The sequence below is a fragment of the Canis lupus genome, chromosome 31, assembly GCF_048164855.1.
Source record: "Canis lupus baileyi chromosome 31, mCanLup2.hap1, whole genome shotgun sequence".
NCBI lineage: Eukaryota > Metazoa > Chordata > Mammalia > Carnivora > Canidae > Canis > Canis lupus.
Genome location: NC_132868.1, coordinates 5,941,349 through 5,966,384, shown reverse-complemented (window position 1 = coordinate 5,966,384; position 25,036 = coordinate 5,941,349). Strand labels below are relative to the sequence as shown.

The 25,036-nt window shown below is 40.8% G+C and overlaps 2 long non-coding RNA genes across 4 annotated transcripts in view; one reads left to right on the top strand and one right to left on the bottom strand.

Moving 5' to 3' along the window:
• LOC140622375 (uncharacterized) overlaps positions 1-8,317 on the bottom strand; it is a 36,675-nt gene extending 28,358 nt beyond the window's left edge. The window contains exons 1-2 of the long non-coding RNA XR_012022140.1: positions 8,110-8,317; positions 5,088-5,222 (exon numbers count right to left, since the gene is read on the bottom strand). This is a non-coding gene — a long non-coding RNA (uncharacterized lncRNA). The remainder of the gene's footprint in view (positions 1-5,087; positions 5,223-8,109) is intronic.
• Positions 8,318-8,414: 97 nt separating this feature from the next.
• On the top strand, positions 8,415-23,488 carry LOC140621917 (uncharacterized). Of its 3 annotated transcripts, none has more exons than XR_012021646.1 (4): positions 8,433-8,529; positions 8,836-8,952; positions 9,776-9,915; positions 22,479-23,488. It is a non-coding gene; the product is annotated as an uncharacterized lncRNA (long non-coding RNA). The 3 variants fall into 3 exon arrangements; XR_012021647.1 differs by lacking the exon at positions 8,433-8,529 and adding an exon at positions 8,541-8,710; XR_012021645.1 differs by lacking the exon at positions 8,836-8,952 and having other exon boundaries at positions 8,415-8,529.
• Positions 23,489-25,036: the final 1,548 nt, after the last annotated feature.

Genomic DNA, 25,036 nt, shown 5'->3' with positions numbered 1-25,036 from the left:
CACTTCTCCTCATCGATAGAAATTCAATTTGCTGCTCAAGTTAAGAAGCAGTAAACTTCTCTCCCTCTTGCTTTACTGCTGCTCTCACAATCATAAAACGAGCCTAATGCTTAAATGTTCGAAAGCACTTAATGTTTAATCGTTGGAGATTAAGTCTCCCTCGCGATGCCTGAGCTGCCTGGCAACAGGTGAGACGCTGATTGCCCGCCTGCTCCTAGGGGCAGGGCTGCAGCTCCGAGAAACATCTGCGCCCCTTTCAGAAGCTCATCAATGCCCAAGGAATGAAAAGTTTCCTTTCCCAAGGCAGTGGCAAGGTTCAAGGAGTCCGCGCAGAGCAGCAGCGGACCACATTCGGTCCAGGGATGGAGACACACGTGCACACAAGGATCTGTGATGTTCTGGGGCCCAAGGTCTGGCCAAGCCAGGGCCCCCGAGTGTCCATCCCCTGCGACCAGGAGGAGCCCCTCAGCCACCATCCTCTTGAAGTGGAGCAAGTGGACAGAGCCTCACGTGAGAAATGCCTCGCAACGGCCCGCTCCCCATTCATTCCATGTCATGTGGCCTAGACCCATTGGCAGCAACCCGCCGGCACTCCATGCCTATAGAATGTTTCCCTTTGTGCCTCTGAATCAGACCAGAAAACACAGGCAAAAGAGGGAAAGAAATAATTGCTTGCTGTCACCCATTCACTCTCTAACAGAGCCCATTTGGAAAGAAAGGAATTCAGCCCTAGTTCTCAGACGGGTGTTGACACCACGAATGACATCATATAGCCAGACCCTGAGCACCAACGAGGCTTCGTGAATGAACACTGCCAAGTAAGGACTGCGGTGCTACCACCATGGCTATTGCCCACTGAGCCGGGTCTCGGGAGCAAGGATCCTGAGTTCAAAGGATCCTTACCCCCCCACCCCCACCCCGCCACTGACACTCTGACATTGGGCAAGACCCTCTCTCAGTTACGGTTCTTTTTTATAAAAAGGGGCTCATGTTGCAGGATGATTATGCAGGAAGGATCATCCAGTAGGAAGCCAGCAAATGTTAGTTCAAGCCGATTCTAGAATAAATTCATCATCAGAGCCCTGATAAAGTCAGTTTTTTGTGTGTCATTTGGAGCTTCAACAGTGAGTAAATTCTATTATCATTAAATCCCTTTATACTCAGTTTCCCAACCCCAGCAATATTGACAAGTGGAGCTGAATAATCCTGTGCTGTGAAGGGCTATTCCATGATTATAGGAGGTACAGCAATATCCCTGACCTCTACCCACTAGATGCCAGTGCCATGCCTGTCCCCAAGTTGTGACAAACAAAAAATGTCTCCAGACATTGCCCCATATGTTTCCTATGGGGCAAAATTGCTCCCAGCTGAGAACCACCACCTTATATTATCATGGGATGCTAGGAAGTTGACAGCAAAAAATATTCTTTACTCCCAAAGACTGCATATTAAACACACTGAGATAACAGTAGAATCAGGAAATTGCCTTTTTTTGATAGTTAATAGTAACTTTTCCAGGTGATGGGGATTAAAGAGTACACTTATCCTGCTGAGTACTGAGTGATGCATACGATTGTTGACTCACTGTATTGTACACCGGAAACTAATATAACATGGCACATTAACTATTCTGGAATTCAAATAAAAAACAAACAAACAAATAAATAAGAAAGCCACTGCTTGCCCCTGGACCCGTAACTGGGGTCAGGCCTCAGCATGTTCCAGAGACAAAAGCAAAGTCTGGCCAGGAGGAAATGACTTACACTCAAAAAGAATTGCAAGATTTTGCCCATTTACATCAGAAACCTGCAGAATGTACATGAGAACAGGTTCTGATGGCAGGAGGCTAGGGAGCATGGAACACACACTGGGTCGGTCCTAATTTATCAATCAGGGTGTACTGATGAGTGATTCCAAATTTAATGTGTTAATTCATGCAGATGAATGTGGCTCTAACAGTTTACTTTGTGTATTGGCTAAAATTAAACTCAACCATGGACTACTCTTAATGAGGCTGAGTTATCAGAACTCCCCTGGAAAGCTGTAGAGGACAAATCCAAAGGCCTAGGAAAATAGAATATTGGAGAGCATCACATGCACACACAGACACAAGCACACACACACATCACTGCATCCACAGAGAATGCCCAAAGACTCTGAGTCACTGAGAAATGAGAAGAACACCAATGTCCTCAAAAAGTTTTGCAGTGGCTGTTCTCTGTAGGCCAGGCAGGGTGACTCAGATGGGCATGATGGGATCCCAGAACGGCAGAGGCCAAGTGGTAGCACTTCGCTAGAAGACATATTTACACGCGGGAAGCAGGGATAAGGTGGTCGTCAGAATGTCTGACCCAGAGGAATCTAAGGTGGTGGCTAATTGATCGGAGTATCTCTTACAAGAAAACAGATGAGTGGTGCCCTAAATTGACCCTTGAGCTTTATAACTGGAGCAAATGGTGGCCGAAATGGAGAGTTAGCTCCTCACCCAGTTTCCGAGCTCAGGACCTGCTGGGAAGCTCTACCTAGAAACTTGGCTCCTCCCACCCTCTCACCCCCGACTCCTAGCCTCCCTCTTGGTTCTATTATCCTCTGGAACATTATCTTTATCTGAAATACTTTCTTCCTTTATTCAGCAACAGCCTTCTATGCACTGTCTAGTTTGGGGGATTCTGTAAGTGAACAAAACGGAATCCCCCCCTTGCAGAGCAGCCCTGTATTTGGCTGGTTATTATGTATCTCCCTGATTGTATAGTCCTGGAGAGCAGGGATTTTGTCTGTTGTGTTCACTGCTACATCCTCAGTGTCTAGAAAAGCACATGGTGGGCCGCCCGGGTGGTTCAGCAGTTTAGCGCCTCCTTCAGCCCAGGGCGTGATCTCAGAGCCTCCGGGATCGAGTTCCACATCAGGCTCCTTGTGTGGAGCCTGCTTCTCCCTCTGCCTGTGTCTGTTCCTCTCTCTGTGTGTCTTTCATGAATAAATAAATAAAATCTTTTAAAAAAGAAAAAAAGAAAAGCACCTGATATATAGCAGATGCACAGTAAATAAGTGTTGAATGAATGACTAGATCATCTGCTTGCGGCTGAGAAGAGTCTGTCTCTCGTGGTTTCCCTTTTGCACTAACATCTTTGAGTCCCAGCTTCCTTCCTCACTCTGATCATACCACTGACCAAGCCTTGGTTATGGTGAGCATTGCTGTCAAGTCCATGGGCAACTATACAGGGACAAGTGGCCCTGGAAAGTTGTTTCCAAATCAGGACAATGATCAGAATCACTTAGGGGAGCTTGAAAGAGCCCAGATCCTGGGGTACAGTGCTCTGACGTTTTAATTCTCTCTCTCTGGGGTGGGGCCCAGGAATCTGTCAAAGGGCCCAGAGCGGAGCACCAGCCCACCCACACTTGGCATCCTCACTCTATCCTTGCTCTTTCCTAGGAGCGTCCATGGACTCCCTCTTCTTCCCCAGAGCCCAAGTCTGAGAAGGACCAAGAGTGTGTGGGAACAAAACAGACTAGAGAAGAGGACAGAGTATTCCTCAACCGTAGAAGCATAACTAATCTAAGTGTGCCTGGAGAAGTCCACCCATCGTGCCCGCTGAGATAGCTCTTGAGCCGTGGCTTTCGTTTTCACCCCCAAATATGCAAAGAAAAAGCTGCAACTAGCACTTGCAGGTGTGACAGTTGTGCAGAAGTGATATGACACCTCGAGATGCAGAGGTTCCTGTTTTTCAGCAACTTGGAGTCATTACTGACATTTGCCTCCAATTTTCCCATCCACAGTTCCCAAGATGGAATCAATCAGAGGTTCTGAGAGCTTTAAGAGCTGAATAAGAGTTTCATCCTGAAAGCATTGCTGTCCTCTGCATCGCATCATATCAAGCCCAGGGAAGAGACTCTTGGATATGAATATTTTAGGATGAGAGGAAGGTTCAGTGATCTCATCGTGAAGGAAGCTCAGCCCCTCGAGGTCATCTGCAGAGCTGGAAACGATTCACATTGAGAACACTGACCTTCAGCATTTTCCCTGCTGTGCTCGTAAGCATCAGCCACAGGCTAACCCCACGGTCCACAGTGGGAGCTCGAGAGGCTCGGGTTTCAGATCTGGACTTACTGGATAGATAAGAGTGGGCTGGGGCGCTGACTACAGGAGCCGGTGCAAAGACCTAACGTGTCACACTGAACTCCTGAGCTCAGGTCTGCTGCACGGGCAGCGTCAGACAGCCAGGGTCACCACCACCGTGCTGGAACCTGAGCTGCTCGGCAGTGGCCCACAGCGGCTGTGTGCCGCCTGCAGAGTCCCAGCAGATGGACACAACCGGGTCTTGCCACAGCAGCAGGGGGCAGCGGAGAACGTGGGAGAAGACCAGGGAAACCCAGCACAGACACCCACAAAGAAAAAATAATTTAGGCCGAATTCTCGAGTTGGTGACACCCTAGCAGCCATGAGGAGGCAAGGGGTAAGAATTTAGACATAATGCCAGCAAAAACTAACATCCTGTTTTTTATAAAACAATGCAATACACTGAAGACCAGCCTTAGTCATTTATAAATCCTAGCAGATCTTGTGAGTGAGTGAAATCTATTCCATTACTCTTTTTTTTTTAAGACAAAATAAAGAAGAGAAGCTTTCAGGGAAGTGATGAAACTCCTTAAAATTACTATCACAACACTTATGACAGTCTCACGATGGGGAGGGTGTTTTTCTATGTTGAAACATGACAAATTGTGCTCAAGGAACCCAATACATCCAAAATGACTAGAAGCTCGATCCCAGACGTCAATAAAGAATGAATGAGCAAAATTCTTCATGGGCTTAACATCAGAGGTACTGAGCATTTTGTAAGGCTGAACCAGAGATGGGTACTTTTTTTTTATGTACAGTGCTGTCAGAGGGAATAAAGATAAACATATCTATCTTTAAAAAAAAAGGCAGGCCATTATAAGTGATTATATATTTAAAACCATAATTGTTATTCTTGCTTTCGAATATTTAACAATTAAGCATCCATACTCTGGCCATTTTAATACGGAATATTTAATGTGATATACTATGTGTTATGACATTTGTCCCCTGTCAGGTGAGTTCTGCTCACCTTTGGATGGACCAAGTTTATCAGCAAACGAGATGAGTATGCAGTAAAAGCTGTAGACTCTTGTGTCCTTTACTGCCTTGTATTTCAGCTGCATCCAATTCCCTCCTGGGGATCTGCTACCTCTTCCATTCATCACTTCGATGCAAGCAACAGAGAAAGTGAGATAAAATAAAGACTGCCCTGAACAAATGGAATATTCCTCACTCTTCTTCAATTTTCCCTGGAAAGCAGATGCCTCAAAAGATTTTTGTCTCTAGCTCTGACATCTCTTCTGAGATCCAAGTGAATTTATCCAACCAGCAAGTTTACCCCTCTTCTTAAAACTTTCCAGAATTCACCACCCAATGAATGGCACCAATATTCATTCTGTTTTTCGAATTTCTTCTATCCCCTCTAGTTTTAGCTACCTCATTATCTTTTAGCAGTGATTCTAAAAATTAGTGCATGTCCCCTTGACTTTTTAAAGTCTAACATGAATTACGATTTTTTGCCAGTATCCAATACAATTACAGCACATGAACTCCATTTGTTGCTTAATGTCTTTGAATAATTGTTGTCATGCATTGTAACTCTATGTATTCTACACACATGTTAGACCCCAAGACATTGCTATTGTTCTCTTTAGTCAATATTCACTTATATTTATCACTTCTATTGGTCTTCATTTCTTACTGTATTTTGTTTCTGATGGGATTCGTCTTCTTTTACCAGAACTCCCTTTAGAATTTCTTCAGTGAAGTTCTGCTAGTGACAAAATCCCTCAGCTTTAATTTATCTTAAAATGTTTTTATTTCACATAGACTTTTAAAAGACATTTCCACAAGACACAGAAATCTAGGTTGGCCTTTTAGAGATGTCATTTTTTTCTTACCATCTGAATCCTACCATGTTCGTTGAGAAGCCAGTTGCTGCCTTATTTTGCTCTTTTGAGCACAATGTGTACAATTTTTCCCTATGGAGGTTTTCAAGGATTTTCCCTTTGTCTTTTGGTTTCTGAAATTTTACTTCGAACTTGTCTAGATTGAGAATCACAGAGCTTCTTGAATACAATCTGAACGTGCGTCACCTGTCATTTCCTCCTGAAATATTGCTGGTGACGCTTTCCTAATCTCTTCTTCCAGGACAACAGTGACCTACTATTTAGTGCTTTCCACAGTATTTCATATGTTTCTGACTTTATTTATGTACGTTCAACTTTTTGCTTTTCTGTGATTTAGACTGGATATTTTCTGCTCTCTTAGTCTGAGTTTGCTGCTTCCCTTTTGTAATTGCTTCTAATTGCTATTAAACTCATCAAATGAGCTTATAATTTATTTGTTGAATACTTCAGTTCTAGAATCTCCACATAATTCCATTCTATCAGTTTTGGTTCTTAACAACATTCTCCACTCTTATCAATTTTCCAGAACATAACATGTTGGGACAGACAATCTCTCATGGGTTGTAAGCATGATCTTCTGTTCTTGCTGGAGATGCCAAAAACAAAAGGCACTGGCCAACCTTTACCCGGGCTATTTCTCAAGATTGTGTTTTCAGCCAATAATTTTCAGGGATGACCTAGTGGCTCTCTCCAGGACAGAGAGCAGGTTTTCTTACTGCCAGCTATAAAGTGGTGGATCCCTAGGTTCAGTGTCCCTCAGCCAGCTGTGCAAGGCCACTGCACATGTAGCATTCCTCTGAATCGTGTCACCTTGCCCTGTGGAACTTGGGACTGGAGAAGCAATGTAAATATGCGATGCCGGGGCTGCCTGCTGAGCCGAGTGCAATAAAGCCCTTTCTCTGACCTGGGAGTCTCATGTCTTCTGCCATCATCCACGAAACATAGCAGATTACAGGAGCTCGTTAGTAAGGTAAAATCAAATTTGAGACCAGACAATCAAGCATAGGCATTTTAATGTCCATTTGAGAAAACTCTATCATCTGTGGGTATGTTTCTATTTTCTTTTTTTATTTGACCCTATTTCTTGATATGTCTGGTAATTTTTTCTTGAAAGTCAGACATTATCTATTAAAAATAGCAAGGGTTCTAGAACACATTCTCTTCCTCCAGGGAAAGTTTTCCTATATTCTGGTAGGCACTGTGTGTGGAAGCAGACCACCTAAATTCAACTAGACACTAAACTCATTTGAGGCAAGGTTGCTGTTTTTCTAAGTCCCTGTCATCTCTGGTTCATCTCTGCTTCTGGGCTATAGGTTTCCATGGGTTGAATGGAAGCTTGTGCACCTGGGCCTCTCCTCCTTGATAAGTCTTGACCTCCAATTTTTGTGTCCTGAGTACCTTGAGCCTGCCAAAACCTCCTCTCTGCTTTCAGTAGCTTTCTACTCTGCTTCTTAGATCTATCCCAGTATGGCTTAATAATCAGGTAAATACCTAAAGAGGGAAACCACTAAAGGTTGGACTTAACCTCTCCATGCCGTGCTTAGTTCCAGGACCTTGGTATCTTTCATTCTACCTTTATTGGCAACTTTGAATTACAAATTTTGGTTCTCCAGCCTCACGCTGAAAGTTCAGCTGCTTTTTCTGCCTCTTATCTAGGGCTCTGTTCTGGTTTCTCAACTCCTCACCCACTGTAAATGCTCTGAGTAGAGAAGTGGCTAATAAAGTGTTAACTTATTTCTCAGTTATGTCCCTTACCTCTGAATTATTTGCCTTCAAGTCTTAGTTGCTTTAGCATTTCTTAAATGTCTTTAATCAGATTTTATTTTATTTTTTTTTTAATTTTTTTTTAAATTTTTTATTTATTTATGATAAGCACACAGTGAGAGAGAGAGAGGCAGAGACACAGGCAGAGGGAGAAGCAGGCTCCATGCACCGGGAGCCTGACGTGGGATTCGATCCCGGGTCTCCAGGATCGCGCCCTGGGCCAAAGGCAGGCGCCAAACCGCTGCGCCACCCAGGGATCCCTTTAATCAGATTTTAAAAAAATATATCCAGTCTATCTTTTCTCAATTTTTCAGGAAACCATTGATCTACCACAGGACAGAAACCAATGAGTCACTTCTGATATCACTTCTCCTTTACCTTCCATGTGCAGTACTTCCTTAATGTTTCTCCAGTCATTCCACTCCTCTCCATCTCCTGTAGCATTACCATTTTGTCTCTTACCTATGCTACTGGTGTGTCCCCTACCATTCTTTTTTCTTTTAATCTGTTCCCTAAGAGCAACCATAGGGATTTACATTGAAACAAAGTACTAGTTTTCTCTGCTGTGTAACAAATTGCCACTAAGTTAGGGCCTTTAAGCAATACAATGTATATAATGCATCGTCAATGCAATGCATCACAATATACTGCATCGCAATACATTGCATCACAATACAATGCACAGTTACCCTGAGTCAGAAGTTCAAACACAGCTCAGATATGTTCTCTGCTCTGGGTCTCACCACAGTACAATATAATTGTCACATGGGCTGTGTTTTTATCAGAAGGCTTGACTGGGTAAGAATCCTCTTCCAGGATCATTCGAGTTGTTAGTGAGATTTGTTCCCTTGAAGCTGGATGAGAGGGGGCCCCATGTTTTTGCTAGTTGATCACTAGAAGCTGCCCTAGGGTTCTGGAGTCTCACTCTGTCCGTTGCCATGTGGCCTTCTTCAACATGCCTACATACTTCATCAAGCCAGTAAGAACAATTTCTTGCTCTAGTTCATTAAGTTGGAGTCTTATATGATGCAATGTTATCATAAGAGTGACATCTTTTTTTTTTAAACAGACTCTTTTTAAAAATTTTTTATTTATTTATGATAGTCACAGAGAGAGAGAGAGAGAGAGAGAGAGAGAGGCAGAGGGAGAAGCAGGCTCCATGCACCGGGAGCCCGACGTGGGATTCGTTCCCGGGTCTCCAGGATCCGCCCTGAGCCAAAGGCAGGTGCCAAACTGCTGCACCACCCAGGGATCCCCATAAGAGTAACATCTTATCACTTTTTCCATATTCTATTGACTAGATGCCAGTCACAGGTTCCACTTACACTCAAGGAGGGAGACTATACTGGGTGTAACACCACAGGGCAGAGATCATTTTGGAAGTCTGCCAATCACAAATTATATGACATTAGCCTCTTCAGATTAAAACTCTCCTGGGGCTCCTGGGTGGCTTAGTTGGCTACCCATCTGACTCTTGATCTCAGCTCATGTCTTGATCTTAAGGTTATGAGTTTAAACCTCACATTGGGCTCCATGCTGGGTATGGAGTCTACTTAAAAACAAACAAACAAACAAACAAAAAACCTCTCCAATGGCTTCCTATTGCTATTAGGAAAAAATTCCTTAGAATGACTTATAAAGACCCATGTGATCTAAACCTAGCCCTCTATTTTCATCTTCTGCTGTGCCACCCCTTATTACCAGTACTCCAGCAATATTTTAAGTCCTTTATGTTTGCCCTATTCCTTCTTATCACAGGACCTCTGCATAGGCCTCTCCATCTCCTGTAGCATTACCATTTTGTCTCTTACCTATGCTACTGGTGTGTCCCCTACCATTCTTTTTTCTTCCTAAGTAATTTTTCCTTAGGAAGTGCCAGTTCTTAAAGTTTTCATTTAAGCCTAACTTCCTCTAGCAGGTTTCCCTGACATTCCTAGTCTGGAGAAAAAATCCCATGTTACATACTCCCAAATATACCTCCTTTGTGATTTCTGATATAGCATCCACTTATTTACCATGGTTTCATTTCATCTGCCTCCTCTAGTGACTCAACTCCATAAAACTCAGATGCTGTCCTTGGTTCAGTCCATTGTATCTTGCATACTGGAGACCCTCAGGATTCATTTGCATTCACTGAATAATTGGTCAACAGATGAACTCGGGCTTTTACCTTATCTGCATCAGGTATGTGCACCTATTAATAAAGTGGTGTTTTAACTACTAATTAACTATATTTCCAGATGTTACTTTCACAGGAACCTAATAAGGAGAAGGTATAATTATCAGGGAAAGACTTGAGCATTTCTGTGATGAAAACCTCACCTCTAAAAATATCCAGGTTCTGCTAAATTTCTTTTCACTATTCAGGCATGTACTTGAGACAATACCTATTAGAGAATATATGCCCAACACCTAACATTGGAGTGACAACGTTAGATAATCTCAATTAACCCTCACATTAACCCTATCCAATGAAATGGGTACTATTATCTAAGAATTATGAGTCACAGAAATTAAATAATTTGACTAAGGTTAAGCAGATAGCAAGTGACAGCATGAGGATTTGAACACAAATAGAAAGAATGCTGGTGTCTGCTTTTTTTCCCCTTTAAGATTTTATTTATTTATTTATTTATTTATTTATTTATTTATTTATTTATTTAGAGTGCACAATGCTAGTGGAGGCAGGGACAGAGGAAGAGGGAGCAACAGAATCTCAAGCACACTCTGTGCTAAGCACAGGGCCTGGTGCTGAGTGCAGAGCCCAAAAAAGGGCTCCGTCTCACAACCCTGAGATCATGACCTCAGATCATGAACTGAGGCAAAACCAAGAGTCCAGCACTTAACCAAGTGAGCCACCCACGAGTCACTGGTGTCTGCTCTTAATGGATCCATTGGGTCAGTGCTTCTCAAACTCTCAGTAGTCCAATTGATCATTCTTAATTTCCAAGAAACCATGGACCAAAATCTTTGTAAAGTACAACAAAAATAAACTATTAGGGTAAATAAAATAATACTAAATATGAATTTTTTTTCGATTCAGCAAACATAAAATTGTCCTCTCAAATTAATATAAAAGTTTCTAAATGTGGGGCACCTGGGTGGCTCAGTGGTTGAGTGTCTGTCTTCAGCTCAGGGCATGATCCCAGGGTCCTGGGATCGAGTCCCGCATCAGGCTCCCCACAAGGAGCCTGCTTCTCCCTCTGCGTGTGTCTCTGCCTCTCTCTCTGTGCCTCTCATGAATAAATAATTAAAATATTTTTTAAATCCCAAACAGTTCTAAATGCTTACTCTCAATTAGTATACTTATGTCACTATAGACCAGTAGCAGACAGTTTGTAGATCAGCACAGATCTGACTGGCACCATGGTCTGCTTCCTCAGTGGCTTTGAATTCTGTATTCTCTGTGGAACTGTCCAGTGTATCCCTGAGGCCTTTTGCAGCAGATACATTTTTCCACAAGAGAAAGAATCTCGTCAGAGTACTTCCCAAGCCCTCTGGTTCTTGAGACCAGAGCCAGGATGAAACGGAGTCTGAGAAGAAAATGTCTGCCAGGAAACTTTCCCACAGCTGAGGTCTGATCATGATACCATCATGATCAAGGGCTTCAATAGCATTGATAATCTTCAGATTTTTTTCTACATTCCCTACTGGACTTGAAAAGGCCTCTTTAATTGAGATCCAACCAGTTTTTCCAAACTTATCTCCTATTACATTCTGCTACAGACTGAACATCTGTGTTCCCCTGGAATTCTTATTCTTGGGTTAAATCCTTAATTGTCATTATGTGCTTGCTTGCTCACTCTGTCTCTGTCTCCGTCTCTCCGCACACTCTGAGGAAAGGCCATGTGACCACACAGCAAGGAGGTGGCTGTCTACAAGGCAGGGCCCGAATCTGCGGACACTCCAAACTTGGACTACCCAGGTTCCAGAGCTGTGGGAAATGACATTCTGCCTTTTACATGACCCAGTCAATGGTCTTTTGATAAAGCAGCCCCAGCTGAATAAGACACACTCCTCTAAATTCCAGGCTTTCCTGGGCACTTTGCTGCTCCTCACACACAGACTAGGTGTTTCCATTTCGATGCCTTTGCTCATTCTCATGTCTATCAACTTGTGTCCATGTCATAAGAATTTTTCTCACTATTCAGCTCATACCGACCTACATCAATCCTTAAGAAGGGAATGCAAACTGTGAGGATGCTTGGGAATCTTGAAGCAAAGTAACAGCAATTGATTTAAAACACACACACACACACACACACAAATATTATATTCTCTGTGAATATCACCACCATTAAAGTATATTATATAGAAATAAAAGTAAAAAAAGACTATCATAAGATATTCAGAGGGGGGGTTTTACATTTTATATGGAACCTTGGTTTCCCCCCCACTGTTAAATACAGAATAAAATTGTTTACAATTGACAATAATAAATCTTATCCATTTTTAGTGGCCAACATCAAATGTGATCTAGGGCCTGATGAAACCCCAAAGCTCACTCCCATCACAAGTGTCATACATTGCATCAGTTTTTCTTCCCGGAGTCCCAGTGGCCTCCAGATTAGGTCCACTGCCCTCACTTATTCCCCTGTTTGCATGCAGGCCACTTCTCAGGATACAAAGTGGTAAACAACGCCCCTGCTTCTACAAAAGCCATGGCATTCTTTTTCCTTGTTTAACTCCCTGGTTCCTACAAGGAACCAAAGGAGAACTTAGAAAGTTGGAAGATAATTCAAAATATTCTATTAGTAGCTACTTCTGGCCCACATCCCGTGGTGCACTGAAGCCACTTCCCACTAGCTCAGAAAAGGCACTTCTGTGCATTTCTTCCCAACTGCATATTTAGTAACACCCCACGGGTAGCTTGAAGTCAGCCATACTGGAAGAATTTACATCATGGAAATGGACAAATGCCACAACAGGAACTCCCACACACTCCAGAGAGCCAACATTTACCAACACACCACTGTCTACACTGAGATATAAATGGGCTGGGTCGGCTGACCCAAAAGACAACAAAGCTGAACACCTCCATTGTTTGCGAAGAAACAATCACTATCAATGAATTCCACCAATTTCTTTTGTTCAGCAATCAATATCATGGAGTTTGTACCTTTCATAGAGCCTTGACCCATATAGCCTTGTTCCCAGTATCATGGACACATGTGTCTGCCAGGTTTTTATGTGTTATTACATCAAAGTCTCAGTCCACTTTGCTTTATCTCCCCCACAGAACCTAGACTCATGCTTCCTATCCAGTGCACATTTAATAATATTTGTTGAAGAAATTAGTCGCAAGTGAAATCAGTATCTGGAGAGCCCCAGTTGAAGGCAGAAGTAACGTTATTCATCTCCAGGAATACGAAAGACATTCATTGTGTCTTAGCTGTCAAATTTGACAGAGACACAAGGTGCCAAAGATGGTGCATTAATTGAAGTAGAAGTAGGCCTCAAGTACCTCAGAAATGTGACAGACAGGCACTAGACACCACACAGGAGAGCAAAAAAGAGAAGAGGAAGAAGAGAGGCTGAAGCCAAAATAAAATGAGCCCATTTGCAAATTCAGCCTCAATTAAAGTCCAGAGCAAGTGATGAAATGAGAAAATGCTTAGAGAGTGTCCTCCAAATGCAACGGATTATTACTGTTATTCTTTTTAATTTGGCTTACTAACGGACTTAATCATTATCGATAATAGCACCGAGCATTTCCTGGGAAATAAAGAGGCACATTCTGGGAAAACAATCCAAAACAAGAACAAAAATAAAACCAAACCAAACAGAGACATGAGAGGCAATGTCAGATGCTAAATAAAATCTAAAAGAAGAAATGAAAAAATATTATTCATGTATTAGCATAAGCTCAAAGATAATGTTTCACTCTGGGACCAATTACTGCAAGGAAGGAGTGAGAAAATGGAAGCAATAAACTATTTTTTAAAAGAGAAAAAAAAAAGACGGGGGGACATAAATATAATTAGATGAGTTTTATATGAACCAAGATTTCCAAATGAAAGGCAAGAAGACAAAAGTAGGTCTTTGAATGTGGAAAATGGGCATGGCAAGGGGAGATCAACAGGATGCAGAGTTGACAACGTCCTGAAACTACGAACACTTAGTACCGGCCCACAGGATGTGGTCTCCATGCACAGGATTCTGTCACTCTGGGTCAAGAAACCAAGTTCGTGGAGGGCAATGAGCATGCCTTACACATCCTGGACTCTCTCTCAGAGGCTGGCACAGTGCCCCACACACAATTCATGTCCAACAAACCCCGAGCCATGCTCTCTGTGCCTCCTCGACACTGCCTTCTGTGGATTTGCCTTGTTGTGTGCCTCCCCTCCTTCTTGGAATAAGGTGAAGTGGCAAGAATAAAGACCATCACATCACCTTCCCACATCTTTCCATCCATGCATGTCTATCTTCGCTGCAAAAGTGATCAGCGTTTACCTTCTCCGAATACATTTTTTCATTCTGCTGGGAAACTGCATTTAAGAAAAAATGTTTACTCAAGTCTGAATTAGTCACTACACACACACATGTATGCAAAGACAAACAAACAAAAATGAACACCGCATACAGAGCCTAACATTTCTTGAGGGCTCAGAACTTCATAACACCAATATTTCAATATGTGCCAGACTAAGCTGGTCAACTGAAGACAAAACTGGGGCCACATTTTTCTGCCTCACCAACCTTCCATCTTATTTAGAGTCTATCTACTTTCTCCTAAAGTTGGCTTCCTTCAGGTATAACTGAGGGCAGCCTCAAAATTTCTGTACCAGATCCTCTGCTTTTTGCTGCTCAATGTCCCAATAGCATCATTAACCCCAATGTCTAACTACAAATGATTTCCAAAGCCACAGCCTAGCCATGACCACTCACCCTCTCTCAGATTCCATTTATGTAGGTCCCTTTAGGAAACTTCATGGATTTCCCCAAAACACACAAACCTCATAAGCTGAAATCCAAGTTGATCTTCCTCTCTCAAAACAACCTTCTCAAATCACTCATTATAACAAAGAGGCTTACCATATTCACAAACATCAGGTTTCAACCACCTGAAAACATCTGTACATCTTTTCCTTCGCCCCACATCTAATCTTACATCAAACATTATACATGGCGAGTGGATCTATTTTAGACTTTTTTAAACACTCCATGTCCCACTCAAGCACAACGTTCTCTCTAGAACTTGCAGTTTCCTTCAGCTCGAGTGGCCCTTCCCACTCTAACCACAGGTGCAAATGCTTCCCACCCTGAAAGCACTGTCCACACATGTGTCCTTCAGCCTCCTCTCCTCAGCTGAGAATCTTCTTCCCCCTTCTGGGCTTCAACAGCACATCTCTGACTCTGGTGTGTTTGTGTTTAGCTCATGGCATTCCTCTCAAGTCAACCAATGTTTTACATGTATGCCTTTTCTGTTGCTGCTCTCAGCCTCTTAAAGCTGGGATCCATGTCAAATTCATCTATACCATCCAGAAGCAGCTAGTGCAATGACTTGCAAATAGTAGGCATTTGATAAATATTTCCACCATGAATAAGTGATGTTAAAACTCGCCTACTTAAATGAGGTATTCACTGTTAGCTTGTTCTAAAGGGAGTTGAGTGACAGCGTGCAGCAGGATCAATCACTGAGGGCACATCAACGCCAGCTTCCCATCAGCAGATGTTGCCCATTGTAGAGCAGCACGTGGTCCTGTTCAGGTACCGTTGCCAAACAGAAGGTTCTCTTGGCAGGAGTGTTGGCATACTCTGTGTTCTGCAGGCTGCACCCCTGAGCCAGCACCTCCGTTGGCAAATGAGCCTTCTCAGAACTGGCTTGTGCCACCCTCCAAAGGCCTCCTGCCACCCAAACAGATGGGCACAAATGTAAGTGTGCCGGGTAGCAAGCATGCACATCAGGTTGGAGCTCCCAATAAAAGATTTGTCTCTCATACATGGCATCACCCCATCCATGCAGAAAAGCATACTGCTGTGTCACATGAGGTGTTGTAAAGGAATTACTCTCGAATTCTAATTTTGGAGTCCATTAATTAAAGAGTCCCAGACCTGGAAGTGGGAGAGAGGATGAGAAAGAGCTGAAAGAAAATACCATCTCCCTTTAAAGTGTGAATTGGTGACATCTGTGGAGCTCAGAGATGCTTTCTCCTTCCAGGTGGAGTTCAGATTTAAGACACAACTTTAAGCAGCAGCTAAATCCATGACTGGGGCTCCTGTGGCTGCCAGCAAGGCAGCAGGACACCAGACACTTCTCTCAGGGACTGATGCGTATCCTCACACAGGGGTGAATAAAAGTTTAAACTCTTTCCATCTGAGCCAAGATCTGTAAACCACATTCCAACAGTGTAGGTTTAGAGAGAAGAGTGCATTCTATAGCCCACCGTATTCTGAGAACCTGGTTACAGTAATGGCCAAACTCAAGCTGAAAACCTTTATTAACACAGAGATTATCTTAATTGTCTGATGGCCTGAGCTGGCTAGACAAAACAGTCAGCTGCGGGAGCAGCCAATGTGGCCTTTGGAGGATATTACAATTTTAAAAGCTTGCAATTGACAAAGAAATAATCCCACCTAAAGCACTTTAATTCTGTTTTTCGGTTTTGATTTGTCGTGTGGTTTTTTTGAGACGATAAAGACAGATAGGAACAATATCGATCTACTTAGTGGGCAGATCTCAAAGTAATTTCTTCCACTGGGATTTGTATTTTTGCTTTTACCTTCCAAACTCTAATGTACCCATGACTCATTTGGAACACAAGAAGTGCAGCTTGAGTCTCCCAGTCGGTCATCTGCAGAATGCGCCAAATAGCTACAGGACCATGGGGAAGCCACATAATGGAAAACAGATCATCTGGCAAAACAACTGTCCAATGGTCAGCAGGTGACCCAGTTGTTGGACCACTATGCTGCCCAGTACTGGAAGGTGCTCAATCCCAGAAATGGGCTATAAATGTTCATTCGGAGCCATACCATTTGGAAGCTGAGAGCCTTAAAGACCTTGGCTTTGCTGGTCACGCTAGGGGTGTCAGGTGCTTCTCTGTAGATAAAATCCATCCAGTCTACTTACTGTCTGCTTTTTAAAAGTCATTCTTTGTTTCTAGACAGCACCAGAGGCTGGACTGGGGATTAAGTATCCACTGTGAATGCAGTTCAGAGATATTAAGAAAGAATAAGAGAGAAAGGAAGAAAAGTTTTAACACCCACTGTAGAAGGAATATCTCACTGTGACAGCTTGAGATACTCCATTTCTTAAACAATGGAGAGTAATATACAGCTCTACAGTGCATCACCGTCATACTTGAAAGCTTTTTCTGCAAGAAAAAGAATTATTTTTAATAATGAGTCAAGTCTTAACCTCTGGGATGTTTTACTTAAAAGATTTTGAAGAAATTTACTTCTAATTTTATTTACTGATATACATGCATTTTTAGATCTTCAAAAGTATTCAGAACTCATTCGTTTTTCAGTTAGAATTAGTCCAAAGAGGTTAACATTAGGATCTTTGGATGACTTAATTGTAGATCATAAGTGTCTCCAAACTCAACTTTGCTGCCAAAATGTTTTTTTCATCCTCTACTCTCTCTGGAAGGAAGTCACTACAATGTTCATTTGTCTGGTAGCAGGATGAATGGCCAACTCCTGGCATGTACAAGTTGAAGAAGCTATAATTTGCTCCCCATTTCCCTTGAAGGTCACTAAATTTAATACTGTGATTGAAACCCTGTGCCTTCCATAAATCTCCAGACAACTGTGATTCCTAAGAAGGCAGATAATTTGGGCAGATATGTTGACCTGTGCACACATGTTAAACAATTATAAATTGTTTCCTTTCATCTGTCTCAGAAGTAATCTCTAGTAAGACTCCAAAATATAAATCCTATCTAAAATGAGACAGCTAGGGAATAGCCCATGAGGATTGGTGGGTTCACCCACAGCACTGACACCCCTGCACAGCTTCAGATGATGACAGATGACACTGATTATCAACCTTGACTTGACTTGAACTGGTGGCTTCTATCTCTGGCTTCCTTCTTGAAGGCAAACAACAACAACAAAAATATGCTTCATTTATTCCATTGGCATTATTCCCAGTCAATGAATGAGGATGACACTTCTCCCAAGTAACCAACTCAAAGTTTTCTGAGTTAGTTAGTGCAGAAAATGTGGTGCATTGGAAAATATGTAATAAAATCATTCTTTTACTTTGTGCCTGGAGGGAAGGTAGGGCATTCAAGACAAAATAGCTCTGCCTTTCCTGGTCCACATAATCTTTGATATTCTAGGATGGAAAATTTGTTGCATCCCTGGATACACATAAAACCATCAGCAGTCTCTAGATCCTCAAACTGGGAAAGTAGTGGTGGCATCGCAGGAATGTAACTTTGTTGGGGGTAACAGAGGCTCCTGACAGGATGCAAGTGGGTATGTAAAAGTATTTAAGGCAGAAGAATGGAGGCAGAGTGACCAATAATGGAGGGCTACAATAGGAAACAATGCTTGAGAGTGATGAGGTGAAAGGTACTGACAAGTATTGAATCCCAAATCCACGTCCCTATAATTTCTATTGGCCTAAATTGAAAGGGTTCTCCCTATTTTTAATCACCCTTCATTTCAACATAACTCATGCAATCTCCCAATATTAGTTTGCTAGAGCTTCTGCAACAAAGTACCACATACTTGGTGGTTTAAACAACTGAAATTTGTCATCTCACAACACCGGAGAACAGAAATCCAAGATCAAAATGTTATCAGGGTTGGCTCCTTCTGAGGCTATGAAGGAGAATCTGCACCAGACCACTCTCCTGGCTACTGGAGATCAGCTAGATGGAATCTTTGGTGTTCTTTGACCAAAGAAACATTGCTCTGATTTCTGTCTTCATGTTCACATGTCATTCTCGCTGTGTGTGTGTCTTTGTGTGTAAATTTTCAATAAGGATAGCAATCATATTGAATTAGCAGCTGACTCTGTTCATTATGATCTCATCTTAACCAATTATATCTGCAATAACCTTATTTCCAAGGTCATATTCTGAAGTATTGAGGGTTAGGACTTCAGTATATAAATTTGAAGAGGGTGCTATTCAACTCATAACTCTTCCTAAAAAACTAACAATAACTATAACAGTCTGTATCTTCCTTCTCAGGCCAGGGGATCAGGGTCTTTTTAATCAGAGTTATAATAAAGGATAGAGGCTGTTTGATGTAATATAAGACCACAGATTCAGGGACATGCTCAAACTGCAGAAGCAAAAAGGAAATCAGAAACCCACTAGCAAAAAAAGAAAGTCTGATGTATTACCAAGCCAAAAGGACCAGGAACAAGTATCAAAGCTAAGAATAAAGGAAGTTGTAAAATTGGATTCAACATAAATATACAAAAAGCAGGGAAGGGTAAATAAATGAAGTGTAATTATCAAACTAAAGTTTTGGCATTTTCTCACTCCAAAGGGCAATTTATGCTTTTATGGATGGATATCCAGCTTATCTCAACCACGGTTGAGAATCCTACATAACAGGAGTTGAGCTGTATATTCTCAAATCCTCAAACACTGACTCTTAAAAGAAAAGATAGATACTAAGTTCATACTGCAATTAGTATGTAGGTTGTGATTTCTATGAAATCTCTTTAAAACGATAATATTTCACTTCAAAACAAGAAGATACAAAAATATATTGATAAGAAATATTCAATCACATGAAAGACAATAAATAAGAGAAAAAGAAAGGACAAATTGAAAGTACAACAAATCAATGATGTATCTAAATTCTAACATACATTAAATGTAAATTAAATGGATTAAACATTCCAGGAGAAAGCAAAGATCATGCAATAGAGCTCTAAAATCCCTCTGTATGTTGTGCATAATAGATCCATCCAAAATAAGGATCCAAAAAGATTGGATAAAGGGTTTCAAAAATATATACCATGTGGTTATAACCAAAAAAGAAAATCTACAGCTCGTATAACACCAAGTAAAATACACTTTAAGGCAATAAATATTTCTACAGATAAAGAGGGTTCTCTTATAAAGGATTTAATTCATCAGGAAGACATAAATATTTTAATTCATATGTGCCTATAGTGGGCTGAATGATAGCTCCTAAAAAGATATTGCCCCATCATAATGTCAAGAACTGGTAAATACTACCTTATTTGGAAAACTTCTCCTGAGAATGAATAAAAATCATTAAAATCAAGAAAACCCAAAGTCTTACTATAAGACTTAAAAATTCTGAACATATGTCAGCACACTGATCCAGTGATTTATTTTTTTAAATAGAGTACCTAATGTTCAAGAATAAACCCACTGGGACTGTTCTTAAAAAGAAAAAAGAAAAGATTTATTTATTTGTGAAGAAGAGGGGGAGGGGCAGAGGAAGACAGTCTTCAAGCACACTCCCCACTATGCATGGAGGAGCTCTATGGGGGGCTTGATCTTATGAGCCATGAGATCATAACCTAAGATGAAGGCAAGAGTCAGACACTTAACCGACTGAGCCACCCAGGTGTCCCTTTAGTGTGTTTATTCTAAGAAAGCAACCTTGATTTAATATTAGAAATTAATGCACCTCATCTTCAACAGCTTATCCCAATAAATGCTGCTGACAAAATTCAACATCTAATCATGAAAAAAAATCACGTGGAGATCCCTGGGTGGCGCAGCGGTTTAGCACCTGCCTTTGGCCCAGGGTGCGATTCTGGAGACCCGGGATCAAATCCCACGTCAGGCTCCCGGTGCATGGAGCCCGCTTCTCCCTCTGCCTATGTCTCTGCCTCTGTGTGTGTGTGTGTGTAACTATCATAAATAAAAAAGAAAAAAAAAAGAAAAAAAATCACGTGTATAAACAAAGCATAAGAGAGAGTTTCCTGAATTTGATAAGAGGAATCTAAAATCCACTTCCTACTGGGAAGTAAAATGATGACATTTTTTGCTTTATAATCAGGAATAGAAAAATAATTCTTCTTAGCACTATATCTGCTTAAAGTTATATTCTAGGTGCTATTCAACATAGTGATACTATAAAAAATGTATAAAAATTTAAAAAGGAGTTTCTTTCTTTAAAGAGAGTATAATTGAATTTGTAGAAAACACAAAATACAGTAAAGATGCTAATTAGAAATTATGAATGAGTTTAGCAAGTTTGCTCAATGAGGGCCATATAAAAATAAATTGAATATAAAATAAAAGGATATATAAAAATCAAAACCACCTAAGCTCTATTGTACTAATATAATTAGTATGTTGTATCAGCATCAAACATTTGAAAAATGAATTCTTTAAAAATTTCACTTATAGTAGGATCAAAAAATATAATATTACCAAGAATAACTATTTTTAAAAAAAGCAGGATGATCACTACAATAAAAACTATAAACATAGCTGAGAGAAATCAAAGAAATAAATTAACGGAGAGATATGCCATGTTCTTAAACATTAGATAAATGTTTTAAATAAATTATTTAAACCCAATAATGTCAACAGAGTCAGTATAGTTCAATGCCAATTCTTCCAGATTAGTGCAAAGATCTAATGCACTTCTAATCAAACTCCAGAAGATCTTGTTTGGTTTTTGTTTTGTTTTGTTTTAAAGATTCGTTTATCTATTTTAGTGAGAGAGAGAGAGAGAGAGCATGAGTGGGAGGGGCAGAGGGAGAGGGGGAGTGAAAAACCTGAAGCCGACTCTCTGCTGAGCGTGGAGCCCAATACAGGGCTCGATCTCAACCCTGAGATCATGACCTGAGCCAAAATCAAGAGTCGGACACTTCACTGACTTAGCCACCCAGGCGCCCACAGGTTGTAGACTTCAAATACATATGGTTATTTTACTTCAGTTGTAAAACATCTATTTTACATACGTATGAAATAGTCTTACACATATGTCACAATAAACGAAAAATAAAACTTTTTAAAAATGATGCCATGGACAATAACATCAAAAAATATAAAGAATGCACAGAACAAAACATGTATAAGACTTCTTTAGAGAAAAATCATTAAACTTTATCAAAAGACATTGAAAGACTTAAATAAGCGAATTACCATGTTCATGGAATAAAAACTTCAATATTTTACAGAATTTCAAAGATGTCAATTCCTTAAATTAATGATAGACAGAATGCAACCCCAATCAACACATTAGCAGGTTAATCGGGGTCTGAGAATGAGTGGAAGTTGATGAGCTGATTCTAGAACACAGATGAAAATGCAAAGGACCAAGGATAGCTAAGACACTGATAAAGAAGAACAAGATGTTAAGATGTGCTCTATAGATATCAAGACTGGTTATAAATCTCAGGTAACGAAACCACCAGTGCTGATTGTGGACACAGACAAAATGACAAATGGAATGGAATATATAACCTGAAAACATACACATGCTCATGTGGACAGATAAATGGCAGGCGTAGCATTGCAAATAAGTAGGAGGAGATGAACTCTTCAGCAAACCATGCAGAGAGAATTAGATATCCATAGGGGAAAATGAAATGGAACCCTTGCTTCATACCACAAACAGAAAACAAAATCCAGTCTAATTTATTTTTTTTATTTTTTTCCCTTTTTTCCCTTTTTTTTCTTTTTTCTTTTCCAGTCTAATTTAAATCTAAGTGCCAACACCCAAAATATGAAACTTTTAGTTGATAATGTGTGCATATTTTTGATGACATTAGTCAGGTCAGGCTGCAGTAACAAAATACCACAGACTGGATGATTTAAACAACAGAATTTTTTTTCTTGCAGTTCTGGAGGCTGGAAGTTGAAGCCAAAGTGCCAGCAGGTTGGTTTCCTCCGAAATCTTTCTCTAGCTTGCAGGCGACCATCCTCTTGTTGCGTCTTCATCAGACCTATCAGTGTGCATCTCTGGTATCCTGGTGTCTGTCCACATTTCCTCTTCTAATAAGGACACCAGTCAGGTTGGATTAGGGCCCACCCATAAGATCTCATTTAGCCTTAATTACCTCTGTAAAGGCCCTATTTCAAAATGCAACATTCTGAAGTTCTGGGGATTAAGACTTCAAGGTATAAGTTTGGAGACGGGGGCATAATTCAGCCCATAACAGATCCCTTGAGGTAGATAAGGATTGCTTAAACAAGACATAAAATGCAAAAACCATAAAAAGACTGATAAAAATACTTGATTTACACTTAAGAATTTTTGTTATAAGGCTCATAAAAAGACAAAGTAGAAGATTTTTGCTACATTTATACCCCAGAACAGCTATACAGAATATATAAAGAATTTCTACAAACCAATAAGAAAAAGAAGAAAAAAAGAAAAAAGAAAAAAACCCACAAACATATAAGATCTCTGCAACTCAAAAGGGGAAAACAGAGTGATAGACCAGAACAAGAACTTCAAAAAGAAAAAAAAATCAAATGTCCAAAATACACAGTGAAAAAAGGTGCTCCAGCTCCTTCCTAATCAGGGAATGCAAATGACATTGGCAAGACTTGAAGCCTGACAACACCAAGTACTGATGAGGATGTACAGTGAAGAAGCATCCCAGACCATGCTGAAGAGAGTGTACATGGTACAATTACTTTGTGAAACAATTTTGTATCTTCTAATACAATTGAAGATAAACATATCCTGTGACTGGGTAGCTTTTTTCTTAGACATAAACCCAGAGAAACTTCTAGAATATATATATCCATATAGGTAGAAGTGGAAGCAACTTAAAAGTCCAACAAAACTCAGCCAGAGTTTTTTAAATGGTGCTCTTAATTCTGGGAAACAAACAGAGGGTACCTGGAGGGGAGGTGGGTGGGGGGATGGGGCAACTGGGTGATGGGTGTCAAGGAGGGCACGTGATGTGATGAGCACTGGGTGTTATATGCAACTGATAAATTATTGAACACTGCATTTGAAACTAACGTTGGCTAATTGAATTTAAATTTTAAAAATAAAAATAAAAAATAAAAGTGCTATATTAACTTGATAGAATATTATTTTATAGTAATGAGAATATGTGAACAACAGCCCCACATAGCATCTTCATGCAGCTTGCGAACAATTTTGAATAAATGAAATCAGACAAAAGGATACATTCCATTTATGTTTAATTTAAGAACAGGATAATCTCAACTAGATTGTTTAGGGATGCATTTATAAGAGACAAAAACCCTTTTAAAAAGCAAGGGTGTGATTATTGAAAATACCAGGACAGGGGTAGCCTCTGAGGGAGCAATAGATTTGAAGAGGAAATTAGAAGCTTGGTAAGTCTCTATGTTCTCAGACTCTGTGGCTGTTATGGGGATGTCTGCTTTACAAGGGTTCATCAAACAAAAATTCATCTGGATTGTATGCACTTCCTATATGCTATATTTCAAAATAAAACAAGGAAAAATAATTGACATAAGAAGAACGTGTCTGGGAAGCCTTGGACTTCAAAAATGAAAGCAAGAGTTTGTAGGTAGCAGGTAATCTGTGTAATCTTGCCTAATTGGGTGTCTGACGTAGTGTCGGCTGCTGGTTTTTTCGTCCCAGCCACCAAGAGGGAGACAGATTTAATAGCTGTGTTTAACGTGTCAGATGCAAGAACTGTAATAATCTTACTTGTTACCAATTCTCTCCAAACTGGAGAACATTTTCGTTATAATGGTCTATTTTCCTATCTATCAGAGATAATTACCCCCCCCCCCCACTAGCAGCAGCCAAGGTCTTCCATCAGCCCCTCCCTTGGGCCCCTGGCATAGACCTCCAGGCCTATCCAACTGGAGCTGGAATCAGCATGTGGTCAAAGTAGTTGAGAAAGAAAGCCTCGACAACAATCAAACAAAAGCAAAGATACGGAGCCATAGGAGATATCATGAAAAGAAAGCTTCAGGAAGTGACAGCAACAAAAAGAACTTTCTACAGCCAAGATACTCTTCCATTTGCAAACTGTGTTTTGCTCTTCAGACCGTGCGTTCATCCACATTTATGAACTGAAAATTCAGCTTTCTTTCTCAGGTGCATTATTTTCAAGTTGATGTAAGGGCCCCAGATGCTTTGGGACAGCATTCCATTGATTATCGTGCTCTGCTCCCTGCAAGCATAGATCTATTGGAATCTAATCTAACTGAGTGTGTGTTGTTTTGGTTTCAAAGCAATTCTGTCCCGAGTCACACACAACAGCAGCAAAATGCCGAGGGACCGGATAAAAGCTGGCCATTAGAAACCTCAGTTGCTGCTTATGTCTTCCACAAAATTGAATATATTTATCCAGCTATTGTCAACAAACATATATGGACAACAGATCTCTCACTGTCTGCATGCCCGGCCCTGAGAACCCAAGCGAGTGGGTGGACATCTGAGT